Below are 16,854 nucleotides of genomic sequence, written 5' to 3'. Positions count from 1 at the left end.
ATTTTACGACAAAATTTAAACTACGATTTTGAATTAGTTTCGAGAGTTTTTTTTATTTCCCGGGATCCCGGGAAATCCAGGGAAATTATAATTTCATTTCCCGTTTCCCGGGAAGTTGATTCCCGGGAAAAATGGAAGCCCTATGCTATCCATTGCTTTCTTATGGGAGTCGCCACTATTGGTACAGTTACACCACTATAGGTGCAAGGGAGTCAATTTTGTTAAGGAAAATCATTGTTTTCAATAGTTTTTCAATCGAAATCTTAACATAAGTTGCATTTAACAGGATATTTAAAGCACGACGCATCAACTGAAACCATCGTAAACTGTATAAATATGATAAATCTCATTAAAACCCCACTACCTCCACTATTGGTGCTACCTAACCTGCCTAGTAACATTTTCACATTTTATCCGATATTTGTCAATTTTTCAATTTGTCATATCTTATAGCATACCCACCAACAGGTATCCGAACAGGAGAAATTAACTCAATAATACCTAATTCTGTTATTGATACCATACTCTGTTATGAACTAACCTTGCATAAGAGGTAAGATACCAAAAAATAATACCAAAAATTAATATGCACAATACTTCAGGTATAACATACTCTGTTATTACAATATCAAACGCATCATCAACTATGATTCGTTTGGTATTGAAATACCTAACATGTTATACCTAAAGTATTTTACATATTAATTACCTTACCTCTTATGCAAGGCTAATTCATACTAATGTTCATTTGAGTGTAGAGTGCTATTAGAGTTGGCAAATTGAAGTTTGAAAAACCAAAGTAAAACTCGTAATTGAAATCGAAAGTTTAGTAACAAAAATGTGTTTACGCAGATAGCCAAATACATAATGTTCATAAATGTTCACGGATGTTTATTAACAAGTATCAGTGATTTATAAAACCCGTGACATTATTATTATTTTTGATAGAGGAAAATAAATAATTTATTTTAATTACAAATTAAGCAATAATAAAAATATTTAATTTTTTTGTCACTGATGCTTTTTTGCATTTACATTTTCTCTATTATTTAGTTAAACGTCTGCTTAGCATTATGTACTACTTTTTTCAATGATCATACAAGTAAAAACAATAAATTCGCACCGATTTTCTTCATTCTGCTGATAGATACACCAATTGTATTCTTTCAGTACAAAAACACACCGTAAACCCGATTCCAAGAATAATGTTTGAAAAATAAATGATGAAGCAGCTTTCCAGTTATCAGAAGAAAAAAGATTCACATATATGTACTTTGATACAAACACCCAATTTATCAATACCGATTGGGTAAATGGAACCACCAAGTTCGAATTTATCCTGCACACATAATGAACCTGCCGGCTTTTCAGGCCTTTGTACTTCATCTCACTCACATTTTCTATCGGCTTGCGGTAGCAAACCCAACCAAACACGTGAGCCGATTTTAACGAGTTTTCCATTGTCTTTTTCGGGGAAAACACCCCCAAGCTTCAAATCGTTGCTCAGTCTCAATCCAGACACAAAAACCATGCTTCTTACTCTATAACCGAACCAAAAAAAATAAAACGAAAAAAAGTGCGAACCTGCAAGATCCCGTATGTTGTTGCTCTTCCAAGTGTAGCAGCTCAGCGAAGAAAAAACTCGATCAGTAAACATTTAGCCACAAACACATGACTGCACACATTTACACTTTTCCTTCTCTGCTTCCTCAGCCAGATATCTCCTCACGTCTCGAGATTTCTTCGTCCACTCGCGGGAGTAACTATGCATTTACCTAAATACACTCTGCCACACACTACCCAGCAGCACATATGAGGAGGGTGATAATGAAGCAATATAAGAACACCCCCTGAGACCGTATTACGCTAGAGCCTAGACTACAGCGCTTGCCACAACCCGTACGAATAACTCACACACGATCGTAGGTTCTCCGGCTGAAAACTAACGTCACAATAATCTTTTCTTATCACGTCCGTCCCGCTCGATTTACTCACTCCCACAACCCACAGACCCTTCTCGAGAGACAAGAAAAAGTTTGCACAACTCGCTAATCCAAAATTAGGTTCCGAATAAGCCGCGACGCGCGAAACCTTAAAGCGCTACGCAACAATTCTCTAACACAACGGAAGATTCCACGACATCACAGGTTACCCAAATTATGGAATCGTAGCGACGATGGAGATGACACACCAACTGGCTGAATAGGAAACCCTCGGGGGAAAACCGTAGGATTCCCTGGTGAACTCAATCGTTCACAAATTTCGCCACCAAGAAGCGTAAAAGTAGGAAGTCCGGTCTCACGTGGAGAACCGAATTATCGGAGCGATCCAAAAATACTGACTGGCAGCGACGTCTTCAGCACTCTTGGCAGGCCAGATAGAGCAGCATCGACGCTTCGCGCGCCGCCGTTTTCAGAGGAGCTCCAAAATCCCGTGTCCGTGTGTATATCATCAAGTCATGGTTGGGTGGTCGACCGTCGTGTCGCCGTCAGGAGCTGGGCCCGTTTGCGGGTAATGGATGAAACCGAGGGAAATGAGCACCTCGAACACTCAGCACGATTGCAACTCAAATGTACCGTCGCGAGAACAGCATCACATCGTTTCGTTTGCACTCACTCTCAGAACTTACAAGCTGCCATGCGGTGTGATGGTTTTCGAGTAGTAGCTGCTGTTAGCTAGATAGAAGTATGATATCAAGGAAAACCAACCACCTGCTGCTTCGACGGAGTCCACCACCCTCAAAAGGTGGAATGGTGGAACATCAGTTTTCCATGGCCGATGGTGAGAACGAATGTTTACCTCCATATTAGATGTAACGGTAGATTGTCCTATAATTTCAATTAGAAGCTGCAGAAAGCTTCGAGAAATAGTAAGTTGAAATTTATATTTAACAAACTTGTGATTCGGTACGTTGAAGAGTAACTAATTTTTATTATAATTGTTATATGCCGTGAATGAGACCATATTCCGCAATCAACAACATGTTTCCTAATTTCAAAACATTTCAAAACACAAACTTCTAAAGACCCCTTCTACAGACAGCAGCATAGAATATTTTCAAATGTTCCACGCTTTTACATTAACTTTGATACACTTCACGCATCAACGCCCTTCTTCTTATTTTTCTTCAACGCCCTATTGACACAAAAAAACAGTCGCAAGATGCGAAATTCCAGCTAACATGCGTTATGCCTCCACGGGTTTCTGTCATGTTTATGAAGTGATAAAATATTCAACATTATTTGATATTATGCATATTTTCTGATGATGACCCTACAGCAAAACAAAAACCGAAAATATTACTAAATTGAATTTCATTTGTGCCTATAAAAATGGTTTGCGCTCAAAGGTTTATAGAAAAAATTAAGTTTATGTATTAGCTGTGCATTTTAAAATTTTAAATGACGAGATACTGAAACGTATATTATTAAATAAGAAGGATAAATGTAAATTTTAACGAAGAACGTTTTTTTATACGTATACGTAACAATGAAGAAAATACTTCCCACAATGACATGGTTAAACATTCAATTAATTTTAACCGTTGAAATTTCTCGAGGGATTTTCGAAGCTATGCCCAATGAATCGCCCGCTTTGAGCGTGCTTACAGCGGCACACTAGGAGTTAACTTTCTGAAATCAGTATGGCGAAAGGCATCTGAAGTTCGATTTCTCAAAATTAAGCACTTTCATCAAAAAAATATTTGGTAGGCGTGGTAGCGGACACCTTCCTACATAATCGGTACCAAATAGTTTTTCATGAAAAGTTTCTTATTTTGAGAAAACCCGCGTTAGATGACTTTCGCCATACAAATTTCTGGCGGTTAACTCTTACGGGCTATTTTGCGCATATACTATAGCGCCTGGATGTGACAGCGGCGGGTAGAAAATCAGCCACTGCCAATAATTCATTGTATACATATTTAGAAAAGACAACTACTCGAAATCTCAATTCTAGTACCCACCTGTAACATTTTTCTCTCGCTCCAGCTTCTATGCATGATAACAAACACCAGCTGATCTATTGCCCTCATTACACTCACTATGCGCGGTGTGCCCTTGGGCCGACGGCGTCGCGACGCCCTCAAACTGAGATCCGCTCTGTGGTCATTCTCCAAAGCATATTGACATGTTGAAGTAAATAGCCACCAGTAGTGAGCAGCTCGGAAATCCAAACGGCTGCATCTTTCGCTCTAAATCGGCACTTGCTGAATGAAACGGTATGCTACAGGTTGTCGATCTACCCTAGCATACAGCACTAGTGGCGAGTAGTGTGAGGAACGGAGAAAACTTCAAGCCTGCCCAAAAGCCACCCACCCGTAGAACATTGGATAATCACGTCTCTCGCAGAGGTTCTCAACCCGTTATTGGGCAACATTTGAAAATGCTATGCATCTTATTTTTCATTTTATGCGACTGGCTCTACTTTGGTTTCTGACATAATCCCTTTCTCAAGACAACCAAAAATGATTCGATTTCAAATTTTATTACAATTTATAAGGTAACCGTACAGTGGAGGTAGCACCAAGAGTGGAGGTAGTGGGGTTTTAATGAGATTTATCATAATGCAAGCTCTATCTGGAATAAGGGCGAATGTCGCAAGAGAGGATTCTCTTCGCCGACTTCCCCTCTTTTTAATAAAAGTGTCAAGCAGTAGATTTCTTTGTGGTTTATCACCTCAGCACGATAGAAAACAATGCGAACTTGCATTCTGAGGTGATACACTGCAAAGAAATTCTCTTCTTGCACTTTTATTTAAAAGAGGAGAAGTCTACGAAGAGAATTCTCTCTTGCGACATTCGCCCTTTTACCAGATAGAGCTTGAATTATGCACTTTACGCTAATTTCAGATGATGGGTCGTGCTTTAAATATCCTATTAAATGCAACTGCAACTGTACCAATAGTGGCGAGTCTCATATGAAATCAATGGATAGTACCACTATGGGAACCAAAAAAAAAGCAATATTTTGTTGTTGTTGATGTTAAATGACATCAATCTCATTTTTGTTAGCAAATTTTCAGTAATTATCATTTTTTTTAAAATGTTTTCTTTTGTGGATCTACTAATACCTCCACTATTGGTATCGTTACCCTATTACTTCCCAAGATTGATTTTGATTCTTTTGCAACTCTTGAACACTTTTTCAAACAGATGTAAACAACATCCTGCTCTTATTACGACAATCGGTCCGTCTGAAATGTTTACGGATGGGATGGCCATTTCGACACCCCAATGCTTCCATTGTGCTTACCATACATTTTCCATACAATGGGCAATGGCAGGCACATAAAAGCTTTTAATCAATGCTGTGGTAAGTGATGTAGAATGTCATCTGACTTAATTGTTAAACTATTTTTTTGCAATTCCTGATAATAATACCTGGTTTACAGTTCGCCTTTGAGTGATAAAACGGCCTACTTTTCCATACCAACGAAATGGGTGCTTTAATGAACATTATGCATCTCAAATGGGTTGCATATAGCACTCATTTGGGTGCTATAATGAAAAACCAACATCGGAACAGTAGTGACGTAATAAATTAAATAGTTTGATGGACATAACATCAGAATTTTTCAAAGACAAGTTCATCTATCGCTTCAAGGCATGTCGAGCTATGCAATGTGGCACGATAACATAGAATCTGATTGTTCAATGCAGAAACATTATTTATTGGCAAGAATGATCATGTGGAGTAAATACATCAGACTTTACAATTTTGGTACAGATTTTTCGTCATTGCAAAAAATAGCGTGTGCAACTCGTTGCAAAATTCGATTTTTTCAGCACTCGTAGTATTTATCCAACTCGGCAAGCTTCGTTGGATAAACGTACAACTCGTACTGAAAAAATCATCTTTTTGCAACTAGTTGCACAAACTACTAATATTAGGAGCTATTTCACTTTTGATGAAACCATAATGTTTGAGTAGTACTATATTTTTAGGAAAATTGTTATTCACTTGTCATAAGACGAGTTTAGTATGTATTCCATTTAATTCCACCACATTGTAATCTTTACAGATTTTTTTTCCTTGTCGGGTATTTTTATCACTGCGACCATTTTTTTATTTATTGTAATATATTCCCCTTTTTTCTAGCTATGTCATTATGGCATATCGCTATTGTAAGTGAGCGCCATTGTTTGACTAACAGCTTCTCCCTAACACGGCTCAGCTTTTCGAATGAAATGCACCACCGAATTGAGATTTGTTCTACCAACCTCAAATGGTTCTATAAGCACCTTGGTGAAGAACTTTCGTCTTGTTCGAAAAATTACCGATCGTCGTTAATAATAATGTAGTTGAATTTAATTCTACATTTAGGAATTACAATGTCTCTGGCTTCAACAATTAAATTTGGATTTGTAAGCTGCTTGTAACCATCAATATATGAATTAGAAAGTGAAAGTTTGTTTCTTGTCCGGTCGTGTTTCTCCAGTAAGTGGATCCGCCGGTCGCCGTAATTTTGTTCTGCTTTGCGCGGGTGAGTTAATAAATCAAAAAGTAAAAGTTTCAGACAGCGAGAGTATTATTTCCCATCCCATAGATCGCATCACTTACCGAAGTGAATCCAGATAAATTATCCTTTGCAACTAAAACGATATCCTATCCCAAGACAATCGTGGAGATGCAGAGGTATACTCGGTCTCTAGTAGCAACGAGAGTCGGACTAACAATCCTTCCCTTCCTATATGACCGTAAAGACGTGGCCGGCGCCGTTATTGACTTTAGATATTTGAGCTCCCGAAACGTGTACATTGAGAATGGGTAGCTAGTCCCAAGCCCCATTTATTGTGTTCTCTGTACAATTTTGCAAGTTCTAGTCAATCACGGATTAGCAACTACGAATTGTGCGTTCATAATGCTCATGCTCATGCTCATGCTATCCATTTATTATATAAATCCCAATTAGCTCAATAATAATTGAAAGTTAAGCTGATTGGATTATGAATAGCTTCTTGTGAGATTTCAAACGTTGTAGTGTTCTCGTGTGCTCATTTTTATCAGCTCACCGAAGTAGAGCTGTACGCCACCGCGGTCGCGAACGATTAGGGTTAAAGCGCTGCCGCTGCCACCGCCACCAGTTTTGAGCGGCACGCCGAAAGCATTATTAAGGTATTTCACATACAAAAGAGCTAGAAATATTAGCGTATAGCAACATAACTAATTAAGAAATCTTCCTGGTACCATTTTGGGGAAATTCTTTTTTCAAGAATTGTATAGAAAATTCCTTCTCTAAGTAATTGGGTCTCCAGTAGCCTTGCAAGCAAAGGCGTAGGATTGCCGGAGATGGCGAGTTCGATTTCTAGACCACATCCCCCCTTCTGTCACACTTTTGTATACCTTGTATATGTACTGTCACAAAATCTTAGACCCCCTCCCCACTAAAATCTAAGACATCATTATTGAACGACGCCTAAGCGAAAATGATATTTCCCCGAAAATTACATTTTCCTGAAAATGACATTTTACCGAATATGACATTTTCCCTGAAGGAAGCGGGCCATTGGCATAAAATCATTTGGCATAACGTCATTTTGAATAAAGGGCATTTGTGATAATTATGATCAGCTTAAAAAATGGTGGTCATTTGGCATAACGGACGTTATTTGACCGAATGGTGCTGGAATAAAACCGCAATGGTGAAAATAACTCCGATCGGTAATACAGACATACCTCGATAGTACGTACCCTCGATAGCGCGTACCCTCGATAGTACGTACCCTCGATTGTACACCCAACCGGCGGTTATTAAATTTTCTGACAATTCTGAATAAGATTCTAACAAAACCTGTATAAGAACTGGCATATGCGAAATTGTTAGATTCTTATAAAAAAATTGTAGAAAAGCTATTTGTATAAGAATCTAACAATATCGCATATGCCCAGCTCTTATACAGGTTTTGGTACATTCTTATACAGAACTGTAAGAAAATCTAAAACCGCCGGTTGGGTGTACGTACATTTTACCTCGATAGTACGTACACCAAAAAAAATTTTTTTTTCGTTCAGTTTTCTGAACGAGTTTAGTTAAAATTTGAATATGTTTTGATCATGGCACTTGCGTGGGGTCCTTCATATGCTATGTAATAATTTCAAATTTGATTTAAATACTATTGTGATTACGAATGTGGTAGAAAAACTTCAAATGTCATAAATGTTAGACGTTACGTAACACAAATTAAACTATTATTTTAAACAATTCAAAAAACATCTAAAACAGCTTATTACATATTCAGTTTTTACAGTAAGTGTAGTTATAATCTATACACTTGTCGGTGACAAACTTTTTATTGAGAAAAAATAGCAGTAGTACTAAAATAAGGATAAATTTATTTGATTGAACAGTAACCGACCGAAAGGCTATCATTTCACTCCAAAACCGAACTTTTTATAGAAGTCTCGGAGACCCATGATGTTATATACCAATCGACTCAGCTCGCCGAGCTGAACAAATGTCTGTCTGTCCGTGTGTATGTGTGTGTATGTGTGTATGTGTGTGCACACGAAAACCGAAAAACATTAGCCACTTTTTCATATAGGTTAAGAATACCGAGTTGCATTCGACGGGGGACAATGATCACTATTGAATTTGATAACGATCGAGAAAGGCAGTGTCATCATTCGGTGAATTAAGTTTGGTATTTTAGTTACTTATTTATTTGACATAAACCAAAACTGGGGTCGTTCAATAATTACGTAATAATTTTTTCTTAGTTTATCATAAGATTTTTCCCATATAAAATTATTTTTTGCTGATATGAAGAGTAAGAAAATGACAGACTCCCCCTTCTCCCATATGTGCTAACGTAATTGTTCTACGCCCATGCTCTATTCCCAGGAGTTCCTTCAAAAAATCATCCCTGAATTCCACTAGAGATTCATTAAGGAGTTCCTTTTAAGATTTCTCTAAAACGTCTTACTGGACGTCATACTAGAACAACAGTTCCCAAGGGCTCATCCTGGGACACCATGGAAGTTTGTTCGAAAGTTCCATATAGGATCTCACTTGATATTTAATCTATACCAGTGCGCCGATTGAAAATTTAATTGGCAGTAGAGTGATAGATCATTTCGCTGATGATTGGGAACGGCGTGAATTAATGTCATGCATTAAAAATTTTCCGGAATTCATCCGGAATTTCTCCGTGAGTTCCTCCAGGAATTCCACCGCAAGTTCCTCGAGGTATTCCTTCGGAAGTTCTTCCAGGAGCTCCTCCGCTACTTCCGCGAGGTATTCCTCCGGAAGTTCTTCGAGGAAATCCTCAGTAAGTTAATCCAGGAATTTCTCCATAAGTTGCTTCAGGAATTCCTCCGGCAGTTCCTCCAGGATTCCTCCGGAAATTCTTCTAGGATTACCTCCGGAAGCTCCTCCAGGAGTTCCTCCGGAAGTTTCTCAAGGAATACCACCGGAAGTTCCTCCAGAAATTATCCCGGGAATTCTTCCAGAAATTCCTCCGGAAATTCTTCCAAAAATTCCTTCGACAGTTCCTCCAGAAATTCCTCCGGAAGTTACCCCAAAAATTCTTCCGGAAGTTCTACCAGAAATTCCTTCGGGAGTTCTTCCAGAAATTTTACAATGACTCATAGGAGTGCGCTAGTAAAATTCCTCCAAACATTCATCTTCTTCACTTCTTCAGCAATTCACTTAGGAATTCCCTTAGAAATATCTACAGATTTTTTCCAGAACTTGCACAACAAAATCATTCAGAAATTCCTATGTAACTCCTCCTGACATTCTCTCTCGGAGACGAGCCAGCCTAGGGCTGAAAGTCTCCTTAATAAAGACAAAAAAAAAACATTCTCTCTGGAGTTACTTCAGAAATAACACCAAGCTTTCTTCATTAATTACTTCGAGGTCTTTCCAGAAATACCCTTCGAATTTCTTCAGAAGCTAACGTAGAAGCCCTCGATGGCCACCTCCTACTCACGCACCGGAAAATCTTCCGAAAATTCCTCCTAGAGCTCTCCCGGAAAATGGTTCAAGGATTTTTTCTTCGGGAGTTCTTCCGGAAATTTCTTGAGAAATTCATCTGCCTATTTCTCCGGATATTCTTCCTGAAATTTTGTCAAAACTCTTTCGGAGTTACATCCGAAAATTCCCCTTGAAATTATGGAAATTATATAAGGAATTCTCCCCGAAGATCCTGCCACAATTCTCATCGTTTCTGCGGATACTTCGACAAAAATTTCTACAAAAAATCATCTAAAAAACACTTCAAGATTTCTCGAGAATCACTTCCAGGAATCCGTAGCAATATATTAAAACAATAACCCTTAACATTCTTCCTCCAAGGATTCTCCCAAAAATTCCGTCAAGAATTTCCCCGTAAATTATGCCAAGAACTTCTCCAGAAATCCCTTTATAAGCTCCCCCGAAAACTATTTCAACAATTTTCCGGGAATTTGTTTCAGAATTCCCACATAAATGTCTGAAGATCTTCTTCTTCTTCTTATTGGCATTATAATATACATCCTCACACTGGAACAGAGCCGCCTCACAACTTAGTGTTCATTAAGTACTTCCACAGTTATTAACTGGGAGGTTTCTAAGCCAGGGGCCTCATTGCGCATTTCCTTTCGATAGCTCTTTCGTATGACAGTTTGCATGGTTTGCTCGTTTCGAGTCGAGCCACCCTCAGCATGGTCTTGCTTAGTAGCCACGCTTCTTACCGCACGGCTAAGGAGGGCCCCCTGAAGATATTCTACAGCAAATTCCTCCAAGAATTACTCCGGGAAGTTCCATTTTCAGGAAGAATTTCGGAAGTAATTTTTAGATGAGTATCCGAAGGAGTTTCTAAAGGATTTCTTTGTCTAAAGTAATTCCTAAGGAAAATCGCGATGGAGTTTCTAGATTGAGCACCAGGAGGACTTTTTGAGTGGACTATAGCCTTTTCGGACATATAGCCTTGGTGTACGAAAAAGGCAAAAACGGTTCTAAAGACGAGAAAAAAAACTTGGAAAACCCCTTTTTCTCTTTACATCTTCGAAATCAGTTTTCTTGTTAGCTTTATACTCGTTTTAGTGTTATGTACTTATATAACTACGAATCATAATAAAGGTTCCTCCAAACCAACGCGATGGAACTGTTGCTATAGATGACAGTTTGTCGCTATGGTAAGGAAGCGTCAATGGAGCCAATAGAGTCGCAACGGCAGTGACAGTTCAGGGAATCCTTGAAGATTTTCATCCTCATAAAGTCACAAGGGTAAATCCATATAATACGTTACGTTAAGTAACGTTAAGTGCATGTAGTAACATGCATAATTATGTACGATGTCGTCTTTAAAACATTACTCCTATAAATGTTACTCTTAAAATTGTCACGTAATTTATGGATGTTCCAAAGCATTAAAATACAATATTTTCTAAAAAAAAGCCTCACATTTACAAGGACGATGATTTTGCTCAATGCTACATGTAGGCACCATTTCAAGAAAAATCTGGATCCTATTGGTCCGTTGATAGTAATCAAATACATATATGCTTAGAGTACAGAGCCTTCTATCGAAATTTTGGCTTCCAGGTGGTTTTATAAACATTCTTCTACTCCTAAATAAACAAATAAGGCAAAAAAAATCGGATTTTTGTGTTGCTTCGATAGTACGTACACTAAAATAACGCAGATGTACGTACTATCGAGGTATGCCTGTACAATTTAAAAAACATAATATTCAGGATTTTCGGCTTTCAGTCACATGAAATTATCAACATTTTCATTTGACTGAAAGCCGAAAATCCTAAATATTAGCAACTAATCCAATCTAAATCCTTAAAAAACATAATTATTTCGTAGAAAGCATGCATTAGCTGTGTATACAGCAATGATAACTGTTACCCTTCCATCGGAACCATGGTTTTCCCAGCGAAACGCAATGATTAATGTGTTTCCTTCTACATGGTGAATATGATTGCTACTTAAAAAAAAACCAGATTAATCCACCTAGCATTGGTGGTGCCTTTCTCGCATTTAGTTAAGACACCAACCTTATATAGGGTTTATATGGTCCGATGTACCATTTTCTTCATAACTTTTAAACGCAATGGCCGATCGTTATCAAATTCAATAGTGATCAAAAAAGCTTTGTCCCCTGTCGAATAAAACTTGTTGCGAGAAAATCGGTTAAGGATTACTATACGAAAAGTTGCCACCGCCGTTAGAAAATAGTAGAAATACTAGAATAAGAGATCGGCGAAGACGCCATCTTGTTTCCAATCGAACCGTCAAAAGCGGTTCCATTTCGACTTGTTTACTTTTTGCACCCATAAGACGCAAGCAAAAACTTCAAGTGCTGCCAATATCATTTTCACGATTTCATGCATTTTCATACGTTGCCATTTCGACAGTTTTTCACTCCGCCGGTCTCTGGTTATAGGGTTGCTAGAAAATAGCATTCATGCCGCCACCTCTTGTAAGTAGATCGGCGCACAGGTCTACACCGAAGACAAACTAGCGAAAGAAACCCAGCTTTGCCCAGGTGTTGCAAATGTCACAATAAACTATTTGCAGCACTGCACTCTAGATCAATTTCCGTGCGTTTATTTTGTTTTCCTCAACAGCTAACCCAAAATTGTATTCTAATGATATTTTGCATGTCCCCGTTAAATTCACCAACTTTTTGTATATACAAACCTTGCGGATCCCAAAACGCATCGATTAGGGAAAAAAATCTTGCAAATCGATCAACCCGTTCGCGAGTTTTAAATCGTCAGGAAGGAAATCTCAACTCATTTTTATTTTATTTGGCGCTTATTTAAAATAATTGACGACTTTTGATTTTTTTTTATTTCAAACAAGAACTTGATCATTTCAGTTATAAAAAAAGTGTGCGAGTCAGCTACAAAGGTTTTTAGTTTCCAAATTGCGTTTAGCTTAGTTTTTGCTTGAAGTTAATGTAGCTGACATCATCATTTGGATGTATTTTTGAAGTCCACGAACATTTTTTGTAATAATTAGTAAAACGTACTGAAAAAGCGCATGGCGATATTTTGTACGGGCTGCGGTTTGTGTATTCGACTGGAGCCGGATACGAGGGAACATGTGGCGTCCATTTTGTCCGAAGGACATCAAGAGCTCGAGCGTTGTTTAAAGAAGGTCCTCTACAACCCGGAATCCAAGTTTCAAAGTGCTCAGCGTTTTGGGGGCACACCACTCAATACCGAAGCAACGCACAACTGTCATTTTTATTGTTTCACGCATGCTGCGACGCAGCAAAGCTCAAATCAACAAAAAAGACGGTTGTGCGCCATATCAATGGGATGCGGTTTGTGTATTCGAATGGAGCCCGACACGAGGAAACGTGTGGCGTCCTTTTCGTTCGAAGGACATCAAGAGCTCGAGCGCACGTTAAGGCCTACCTGCAAGATAGTCAAACGGAAGAGGAATGAAAGTCGCTCGTCGAATAGCTTAACTCGGTGGTCGCCAATCAATCGTCGAAGGCAAGACCCCAAGCCCAATTCTAGTGAATCCAGTAGGGTTCAAAGAAGATCGGCGCACAGGTCTACACCGAAGGCATGCACTCTTTGTCGTCATTTCAAATTTATTTGGCGCAAATTTTAAATAATTCACGATTTTGAAATGATAAATTTCTTTATAAATTTTGTCTCGCTGGTGACAAAGCTGGGTCATAAGGGAAAGGAAGCTACTAGCATGGGGAACGATTATACCGGACCAACCTTGATTTTAAAACCGGAAGCCTTTCGTCCAGCCACCTCTCTCTCCACATCTTTAGTTTCGGCCATATTGTTCGAGCTCGATCACTGCGCGCTAAACTGCAGCAACTGCTGCAACGTCAGACGGTCACCATCGACACAACCTGTTAGGAGGACATTGTTGCAATCTTCTCGGCGGATGGCCATGATTTAGCTCTTTTCTATGTCGTACCTTTAACATACGTCCAACCTGAAAGAATAAAGTAACTGTAAAGTTTTTTTTAAGTAGCTTGAGTTTAGTTGTTTTACGGGGCTGGGAAAATTCACAATAATTTTGGAGCCGGCGACCGTCCAAGAGCAAACATTTTGGGTTTCCTACAGGTACAGTTTCGCAGATTTAGATTTTTTTCAATGCAATTTTCTTTTATTTTTATTTCTTCTAAAATAGTTCTCGTTCTTTATGCAGATCTGTTAGCTGCCATTTTAACGACTGGTCGATAACTTCCCCTAATCATCCCCGCAATCAGTTTCGAAATATTTGAATATGTCGGTAACTGGTTTCAGAAGTCGTCTTCTGTATTAAATCTACTCGAGAAAAATGCGAAACAGTGAGGACATTTGTCATGCACGTATCTGTTTAGATACAAAAAAAAACAAGGATTCTATCATGCGGTACTTGACATTATGCACATTGAGAAACGCTGACCATATTTACCTACAGCAGCAGACGTTCGTTCGTACTCGCGAATGGCTTGAAACCATATGATTCTTATCTTTGAGCACATTCAACTAGCAGCTATTCGCTATTTTTGCCCAGACGGTCATTTTCGTCGTGCGCTTTATTGTAGCCGTGTAATACGTGTTATCGACTTTTCGATCCACCAACCCGATCAGGAGCAAATGCCTCGATAGCAAGAGTTATTTGAAAAATGTTTTGGAAAATAACGAAACAAAACACACAAGTAAAACTTCCAATGAAATCTCAAAAAAAAACTTCAAGCTGTTATATCGAAATTATTCAGTATGTTGTTATAAATAGGATGTTGAACTATATTTCTGTTTTTTTAGCTTAAGTAATCAGCACCACAATTTAGACTAATTGACATATTTTCGCCCACTCGGGAATAAATAAGCTATCCCAGTCGAGTCGAAATCTTCCATACGTGTGACGTAGTTTGAGCATAGGGGAAAATGACATAAATACATCTAAGGGCAAGAATACTTATTTTAAAACTGTCTAGAATTATTTTTTTTATATAGTGTGCTTGTGCACTTCATTTTAACATTCAAAGTTTTACGAATATAAAATTGCACGAATCTGAAATGCTAGTTACATTAATTTATACTAAATGATTGAAATTCAATATCATTCGTTATATAAAGCGATACTTTTTTTCTTTTTTTTTTTAAATCAGTTTCTGAAATGATTTATTGACAAATAAGTGAAAACTCTAAGTAAATAATTGAAATCATCATCCATGCCTAAAACCGAAATCACTAGTCTCTGACTCTGAGTGTTGGATTTGATTGGAATGCTTGGAATAAAAACATAATTTATCCAGCGCTCTCAGGGCGTCTATGACTACTCTCCTCTACCTATGTCCGTGTCGCTCATATCAATCTAGCCCAACTCCCACCCATAGCGACTGCTACCACCATAGATTAGTATACTAATCTACCGACCGTATGGTGGCCGACGGAATACACTAATTTTACTACAACTTGGGAAGGAAGATTTGCGATATCGAGTGAAATCTTCATCAGTTTGTGTTGCTTATAGTTTATTGCTTATTAAAGCATGTGGGGAGGTCGCATCACGCAACGGCTCGAAGCGCGACGATTGCGGGGTAAGACGCTTAGATGAGGATGATATTGTTTAAGATAAGCATGTCTCACTGATCTTCGCATTTGTTTGTGTAGATAGCCTCTCGCTTAGTCGAGCCGGGAGCCGAGTCCGGCAACATTTTCAATAAAGTAAACACACGGACCCTGGCTGGACTGTTTGCGGAGCGCATCCATGTGGTGGATCGAGATTATTATTAAATTGCGATTTGCATTGCAGTAAGTGCATGTGGCACAGAACGATTAGAATAAACTGATTAATTTAAATTGAAGCAATTTGTGATCGCTGCTGAATGAAATCAGAGCATGATTTGCAAATAGTTGCTGTTCGAATTGTGATAATTTGATTACAAGTGAGTTCAACTCACCGAACATACAAACATATCTTCAATTTAAAATTTATTTGCATTCGTTTAGTAAGGGAATGTCAATAAATTACGTAACACTTAGAAGGGAGAGAGCTTTTGGTGAAATGTGTCGAAGCAAAAAGAAGTTCTGCTTCATACAAAAAGTGTGACATAGGTGTGATGGGGGGAAATAGTGAAAATGGTCCAGTTTTGCATTACGTAATTAATGGAGTACCCTAAATTTACTCCAAAATTTATAATTTATAAATTACCGACATCCTAACCTGCAATTGGGGCATTTTTGTCCGTTTTAAATTCAGAAATCACTTCCGCAGTGTTTCTGCTAGATTCGTAAGTTCAGGAACTTCGTACTGGATCTGGACTGACCTGGACTGACCTGACTGGACCTTGGACTCTGGGATCACCTGACCTGGACTGACTTGACCTGGACCGACTGACCTGGACTGACTGGACCGGGTTTATTTGCTGGGCCTGAATTTGGATCTGAACTGACCTGACCTGGACTGGATCGGACTGGAATGACCTGGACGACTGGATCTGACTGGACCTGACTCTGACTGATCTGACTGGACTGATCTGACTGGATCTGGACTGACTTGGATTGACCTGGACTGACCTGACTGGACTTGACTGACTGGACTGACTCTGACCGATCTGGACTGGATCTGGACTGGATTTGGACTGGATCTGGACTGATCTGGACTGGACTTGGACTGGATTGACCGATCTGACTGACCTGGACTGACTTGGACTGACCTGGACCGATTTGACTGGATCTGGACTGATCGGACTGACTTGGACTGATCTGGACTGACCTGGACTGGATTGACTGGACTGGACTGACCTGGACTGAACCTGGACCGATCTGGGACTGGATCTGGACTGACCTGGACTGGATCTGGACTGACCTGACTGGACTGGACTGATCTGGACTGGATCTGACTGGATCTGGACTGACCTGACTGGACTTGACTGACCTGGACTGATCTTGG

The 16,854-nt window shown here is 39.0% G+C and overlaps 1 protein-coding gene across 2 annotated transcripts in view; it reads right to left on the bottom strand.

Moving 5' to 3' along the window:
• LOC134210873 (high affinity cAMP-specific and IBMX-insensitive 3',5'-cyclic phosphodiesterase 8) overlaps positions 1-2,334 on the bottom strand; it is a 630,844-nt gene extending 628,510 nt beyond the window's left edge. The window contains exon 1 of one of the 2 annotated variants that reach the window (XM_062687262.1): positions 1,585-2,334. The gene's annotated coding sequence lies outside the window, so the exon portion shown is untranslated. The remainder of the gene's footprint in view (positions 1-1,584) is intronic. The other variant, XM_062687263.1, reaches the window with a different exon arrangement.
• Positions 2,335-16,854: the final 14,520 nt, after the last annotated feature.

The sequence above is a fragment of the Armigeres subalbatus genome, chromosome 2, assembly GCF_024139115.2.
Source record: "Armigeres subalbatus isolate Guangzhou_Male chromosome 2, GZ_Asu_2, whole genome shotgun sequence".
Classification (NCBI taxonomy): domain Eukaryota; kingdom Metazoa; phylum Arthropoda; class Insecta; order Diptera; family Culicidae; genus Armigeres; species Armigeres subalbatus.
The sequence above is the reverse complement of the archived record's forward strand: the minus strand, read 5'-3'. Positions and strand labels throughout refer to the sequence as shown.